Raw genomic sequence first — 7,723 nt, 5'->3', positions numbered from 1 at the left:
AGGAATTTCGTTCCTTGTAATCAAAAAAATAAACACTGGTCCCGAAATAAAACACGAATTTCATCTTTATAATGTTTATTCAGTGCGACTGCACAGTTTCGAGGTACAAATAACAATGCCTGTCTAAAATCTAAATTTAATATTGTTGGCTTTGGTTTTAAAGTGAATTTGCTGATATGCAGTTCCCATGCATATCCTCGCCTCATATTACCCGGTGGGAACGATCAAGCAGGATAATCACTTCTAGCATGAGAAGTTTTACTACCACCAGATCGGTGAATCGAGGCACCCCCCAAGGTGGGGTCCTTTTGCCTCTTTTATGGAACATGGTAGTAAACGACCTACTTACATCATTGGAAGCAGACGGTTTCAGGGTGATTGGCTATGCTGACGACATTGCAATATCCGTATCTGGGAAGTACCTCCAAGTTCTCTCGGAACTCCTACAAAATGCCTTAAATAGGCTAACAAAATGGGCTAAGCAATGTGGCTTGGACGTCAATCCACATAAAACAGAACTAATACTCTTTTCGAGAAGGTATAAAATTCCTCAGATTAGCCCACCCACCACCGATGTTCAAATGGTAGACATGTGCATTCAAGAGGACACAAGCGTCCATAGGTTTTTTCTTAAAACCAACCTCTGTCTATCAACTCCTACTCTCACCTCCACGTGGTGAACATCGGGTGCCTAGTACCTCAACTGGAGATTGGGTTCCAACCCCAGTGGAAAGTTGTTGGGGGCAGCAAACGAGAGAGGTGGGGAGAGGTGTTTCCACTAAGGCACCTCTCCTTATCCAGACGGCAGCGGAGGAATTCCCGAGATGGAATCAACGGTGGCGTCTACAGTTCCAGTAAGGTTGAACTACTTAGTGAACACCTTATAGGGCTTCTTCGACTTATTCGAAGCCCAGGCCTGTAAGGAGCGGTTTTATCCGGCTCCCCATCCTTGGAGTTATACTTAGGATCTGGCCCTCCAGGTTGGAGGTTGTGCGTCGGGGTGACTTCCTGGCCACGTAAAAGCTTTCAAAGTTGCGAAGCACCAACAAGCCTCGGATACGGACGGATTTACTGTTGACAACCAACGCAAACGAATAAAGGACAACGAACTTCGGATATGCACGTGGAATGTTAGGTCCCTTAACAGACCACGTGCGGCCGAAGAATTAGCGGAGGCCCTAGAACGATATAAAGCAGATATCACCGCCATCCAGGAAATACGATGGGATGGGCCGGGGAAAAAGAGGATGAAAAACTGCGATATTTACTATGGTGACTGCTACCACGAAAACCAACAGCGCTTATTTGGATGCGGATTCGTCATTGGAGCCAGACTTAGGCAAGAAGTCTTGAGCTATAGGTGCATCAATGAGCGCCTCATGACCATACGCATTAAGGCTAAATTCGGCAACATTAGCCTGATATGCGCGCACGCCCCCACAGAAGAGAAAGACGACAACACCAAAGATATGTTCTTCGAGCTCTTAGACAAAACATATGAGCAGTGCCCTACCTACGATATTAAAATAGTCCTGGGCGATTTTAATGCCAAGCTAGGAAGGGAAGACATCTTTGGTGGAATAATCGGGAAAAACAGCCTGCACGACGACACTTCCGATAATGGATTCAGGCTCATAGATTTTGCTGCGGGGCGAAACGTCATGGTAGCCAGTACGCGTTTTCCACACCTCAACATCCACAAAGGAACTTGGACTTCTCCAGATCAATCTACCGTCAACCAGATTGACCATATTGCGATCGACGCCAGACACGCTTCCAGCATTTTGGATGTACGAACTTTCCGAGGAGCTAACATCGACTCGGACCACTACCTCGTTGTAGCCAGGGTAGCACTTCGGATTTCCAGACCCAAGGCAAAACAGGGAGGTGCTGGAAGAAGATACAACGTCGAACGGCTACAATCGCCAGAGATCGCCAAATCCTTTTCCGACCGAGTGACAAATAACCTCTCTCGAAGTTCTCTGCCGCCAACACAATGTATCGAAAACCAGTGGCAACATTGCCAAGATGCAATCAGAGAAGCCGCCTCTGATGTGCTGGGTTTCAAACAGCCACCAACAAGGAACCCCTGGTTTGATGAGGAATGTCGGCAGGCAAATGCAGCCAAACAACAGGCACGCAAAGCGGCGCTGCATAAAAGGACGAGAGCTGCTCGTGAGCTCTATGAGCAGAAGAGGCGAGAGGAACGCCGACTTTTCAGAAGGAAAAAGAGAGGGCATGAGAAGCGTGCGGTCGAAGATGTTGAGAGGTATAAGAGCAGGAATGAGGTTCGAAAGTTTTATGAACAGGTGAAACGAAATTCACAGGTACATAAACCTAGAACCGAAGGCTGCAAAGACGAAAGTGGAAACATCATAGTGGAACCGCAGTCAATGCTGAGGATATGGAAGGACCACTTCTGCAGACTGTATAACGGCGACGAAGAACTGAATCCCGCTGTCAGGCAGGATGACCCATTCGATATAGACGACGAAAGCCAACAATCCCGTCCTCCCGACTTAGACGAAGTAAAGATTGCCATATCTAAGTTGAAGTCTAATAAAGCCGCTGGAGCAGATGGCTTGAATGCCGAGCTCTTTAAAGCAGCTGGAGATAATTTGGTTAGGAGCATGCACCAACTTATCTGTAAGATATGGTCGGAAGAAAACATGCCCGATGAATGGAACCTCAGTATTGTTTGCCCGATCCTGAAAAAAGAAGACCCTCTAAACTGCACCAACTATAGAGGAATAAGTCTACTTAACATCGCCTATAAAATCTTCTCTGCCATAATATGTGAACGTCTAAAGCCCATCGTCAACAACCTGATAGGTCCTTATCAGTGTGGTTTTAGACCAGGAAAGTCCACAGTTGATCAAATATTCACATTACGGCAGATCCTGGAAAAAACTCAAGAGCACCAAATCGACACCCACCATCTTTTCATCGATTTCAAGGCCGCATATGACAGCATCTACAGGGACGAGCTGTATAGAGCCATGTCTAGTTTTGGCATCCCTGCCAAACTCGTCCGTTTGTGCAGGATGACCATGGAGAATTCACGCTGCTCCATAAAGGTTGGAAACAACTTAACAGAACCTTTTGATGTCAAAAAAGGTTTTAGACAAGGTGATGCGCTGTCATGCGATTTTTTTAACATCGTGCTTGAAAGAATAGTGCAGAGCTCACACGTCAACACTAGAGGCACTATCTTTCAAAAGTCTGTCCAATTACTGGCATATGCTGATGACATTGACATAATCGGGAGAACTCAGCGTGATGTCAATAGGGCATTTGTGAGTATTGAGGCAGAAGCGGCAAAAATGGGTTTAACGGTTAATGAGGGCAAAACAAAGTACATGCTGTCGTCTAGAAAGGACATACAACACCGACGTTTTGGTCAAAACGTCACAATCGACAGACGTACCTTTGAGGTAGTCAAGGACTTCGTCTACCTAGGCTCCGCTGTAAACGCAGAAAACAACACCAGCGCTGAGATCAAACGCAGAATAACTCTTGCTAACCGCTGTTTCTTTGGACTAAGAAAGCAATTGAGTAGTAATGTCCTCTCTCGAGGGACCAAAGTGTTGCTATATAAGACCCTTATCATCCCCGTCCTGCTATACGGTGCAGAAGAATGGACCATGACAAAAGCGGATGAAAGCACCTTGGGTCGCTTCGAGAGAAAAGTTCTTCGTGTGATCTACGGTCCCGTATGCATCGAAGGGGAGTGGAGGAGAAGATCGAACGACGAACTGTACGGGCTGTACAGCGACGTAGACTTAGCAAGAAGAGTAAAAGTCCAACGACTAAGATGGCTGGGTCACGTAGAGCGCATGGAAACCAATGCTCCGGCCCGGAAAGTCTTCGAATCCGCACCCACAGGACAGCGCAGTAGAGGAAGACCGCGGATCAGGTGGCGCGCACAAGTGGAAGGTGACCTCACCCAACTTGGAGCGCGAAACTGGAGACATCTAGCTAGGGACCGAGCTAGATGGAGAAGCTTGTTGGGTGAGGCCCTAGTTCACACAGGACTGTAGCGCCACCTTAAGTAAGTAAGTAAGATTAGCCCACCCAAGATTAAAGGAATACCATTACGATTTTCCGACCAAGTTAAATATTTAGGCCTCATTTTAGACAAAAAAAACTAAATTGGTAGGCAAATATTGATGAAAGAGTAAAAAAGGCTACTGTAGCGCTTTTTACTTGTAAAAAGGCCATAGGATCAAAATGGGGCTTCTCCCCAAAAATAACCCACTGGCTATACACTTCGGTAATCAGACCGACACTCAATTATGGAGCTTTCGTATGGTAGACCGCATTGGACAAGATGGTAAATCTAAATAAGCTCATCAAAGTCCAGCGGTCAGCAGGTATGTGCATCACAGGAGCATTTCGCTCAACACCAACCGCAGCACTGGGAGTGATTTCAAAACCTAACACCTCTTGACATCTACTCCAAAATGGTGGCAGCCAACTCATGTGTGGGGCTTAGAGCCACCTCTCCTTGGAACAATAACAATACTGGACATACTATCATTCTAGGCAGTTTCAAATCTATCCCAGATCGCTTAGACTATACCACCCCAAAAATGGTATTCGGTAAAAGCTTCCATGTGTCCATCCCTTCAAGATCCTCCTGGGAAGAAGAGAGACCCCTGGAAGACGATGCGGTACACTTCTATACAGACGGTTCAAAGACCGATCACGGAGTTGGAAGTGGTATCTATTCGAAACAACCGAATCTCAGTCTATCCTATAGACTTCCCAATCAATGTAGGGTATTCCAGGCAGAAGTAATGGCGATTAAAGAAGCACTATCCTGGCTCAAAGAAAACGTTATATCTTGTAAGGATATACGAATCTTCTCAGACAGCCAAGCCGCTCTTAAATCTCTCGCGTCTGTCTCCACAAACTCTCAAATAGTCCACGATTGTCGATCATCTCTGAATGAGATGACGGAACAGTTTAATATTCACAAAGCCGATGAGCTCGCCAAAAACGGAACACTTTGCCTAAAGTAAAGTTAGACAAAAACATAACATAGGAACACCACTTGCTACATGCAAATATCTTCTCAAACAATATGCTCTAGATTTGGAGTACAAATGCTAGATGGTCACAGAGTACCACCTGCCTAGCAACCAAGCAAATATGGCCAAGTATAGACTTAAAACGGTCAACAGGCTTGATATCTCTGAGCAGACAAAGCATAAGCTCTACAATTGGAGTAATAACAGGACACTGCCTAATAGGAAGACATGCTGTGAGGCTAGGGGTCTACACAAATGACTTTTGTAGAAGCTGCATGGACGAGGAGAAAGAGGAAACAGTCCAACACCTTCTATGTACATGTCCAGCACTCTCTATTAGAAGGAATAACTTTCTCGGTAATCCCTTCTTCGATAACACCAGTGAACTTGCAACGATTGATACAAAACGTCTCCCTAACTTTATTAAAAGTACGAAATGGTTTGTTTAAGTTCATTACTCTCCCATGAGTAACCTCATTAGTGGTATCACAATGGACCCTTGAGGTCTACGTGCGTCAATGACATCTGGACAGCCACTCAAACCTAACCTAATCTAGGACATTTCATAATTTAAGTACCTAAGTACTGAACGGTAATGGTGTGGTTTTTCAAGGACCGTACCCACATAAGGGATCATCCAGAAGTTTGGTTTTCCTTTTTTTTGTTCTTCTAAAAAAGGAATACTTGTTGTAGCTTTTAGAATAATCTCTGCTTCTCTGATTTTTGTAATTAATTTTTTTATGAAAATAAATTTATATTCTTTATATTATTATAGTGTGTGTTGGGTGCAGTGAATTCGAAATGTCAAGTGGTGAAAGTGTTTAAATGAAAACTTCAAAAAGGTGCTCGCAGCTCTTGCAGTTACTTTGGGACATCGATACAAGAGCCATTCGAGGAATACAGATATGGGTTTTATGTTTAGGTAAATGTTCTTGATTAAATTTAAAGCACCAAGAAATTTCAAGTTGCGGGTTTTTCATTAAAAAAAACACTTACACTTGGGGTCAAAAATATAGTACCACCGAACGTAATCAATTTTATGAAGTGAAAGAACTGATTTCATTCTTCGAATACAGTTGCCTCCTGTTAAATCAAATGATTATGCAATAATTTGATTTAAAATTCAGTCCATTTGTTAAAATACATAATGTATGTACACACAGTGTCGAGCAAAAGTCTTGGTACCCGTGTGGGTATTCTTGATAAATGAGTTGTGTAAATGATATTAAGACACAATTTTCAATTTATGTTTTGATTTATTCAAGTTTAAGTTTATTTAACAAATTAACACAAGAAAAACAGACAAATATCCTTAAAGGATCTTAAAAAATTTAAAAAAAAAAAGTATTAGTCCCTAACAACAATAGTGCAAAAGTCTTGGTACCCTAGAAGGACAAACGAATTTAATTCGGTTTCGAATGTCACAAGTTTTCGCGTGACATCTGACCCTATTAATTCCCATTCTGATACCGGGAGCTCTTTAAGGTGGGTTTTGCTCGTTATATTGTGTTTTCGAAGTCGTTTCTCTAAGACATCCCATAAATGTTCGATTGGGTTAAAATTTTGGGGGGGTGTAACTAGCATGTGGGGCGTGTTGAAGGCGATCCACAACTTTACATTTGTAGCCGTATGCTTGGGATCGTTATCCTGTTGGAAGTGATATGTGTCTACGATCCCAAGTTTCTCTGCACTTTGTTGTTAGTTTTGTTTTAAGATGTTCAAATAAACTTTCTTATTCATAATTCCATCAATTATTGTCAAATTCCCGACACCATTGGATGACATACACTCCTATACCATTACACCACCGCCACTGTGTTTCACAGTTTTAATTGTGTTTTTAGGATTCAAGGCTTCGCCTTGTTTTCTCCACACTCTAATCCTCCCATCTGAGCCAAAAATGTTGAATTTCGACTCATCGGAGAATATTACGTTATTCCAAAATTCATTTGATTTATTTTTATAATCCTTTGCAAAGTCCAGTCTTTTTTTTTATTTATTTCACTTACAAACGGCTTTTTACGAGGTGTGCACGACTTAAACCCAGATCTCTGGAGCGATCTTGCAACTGTCCACGGAGAAACTGTTTTATTTAAACTAATCTGTATATCGGTAGCAATCTTTAGCACTTTTGAATGGATCTTTTTTTATTATACTCGCGATTTTTCGGTTATCTTTTTCTGTAAGCTTGCGCGGACGACCAGACCTGACTTTATTTTCGATTCGGTTTTCTTTATTGTAACGGTTACTCACATTTTGTATGGTAGATTTGGGTCGTCCAACAATTTTATTAATATCCGCATAACTTTTACCTTGCTCTTGTTAGTTCTTTTCTAACCATCGCTTTTTTGGTTTTACACAACAAAATTTCTTTAACCTTAACCTGCACGACCGATCGCTTTGTACAGTTTGACACACACATGTCATATTACAAGCTTCATGCAAAAAAAAACAAAGCCAACAGGACCGTTACAAATTTAAACAGTTAAAACTGGTAAAGTGCAGAAGTACCTAGACTTTTGCACTACTTTTTTCATAGATTTCAAGGTTTTATTATTTTTTGTTAGAAAATAGAATTTGTTTTTGAAGTTTTTCTATTGGTAAAACAAAGAATAAGGTTTTATCGTAATAAATAACTTGATGCATGAAAATTAGGTCCTTAAGTTTTCTTTTCTTTCAAAGCTTTTAAT

This window comes from Eupeodes corollae, chromosome 1 (genome assembly GCF_945859685.1).
Source record: "Eupeodes corollae chromosome 1, idEupCoro1.1, whole genome shotgun sequence".
Classification (NCBI taxonomy): Eukaryota; Metazoa; Arthropoda; class Insecta; order Diptera; family Syrphidae; genus Eupeodes; species Eupeodes corollae.
The sequence above is the reverse complement of the archived record's forward strand: the minus strand, read 5'-3'. Positions refer to the sequence as shown.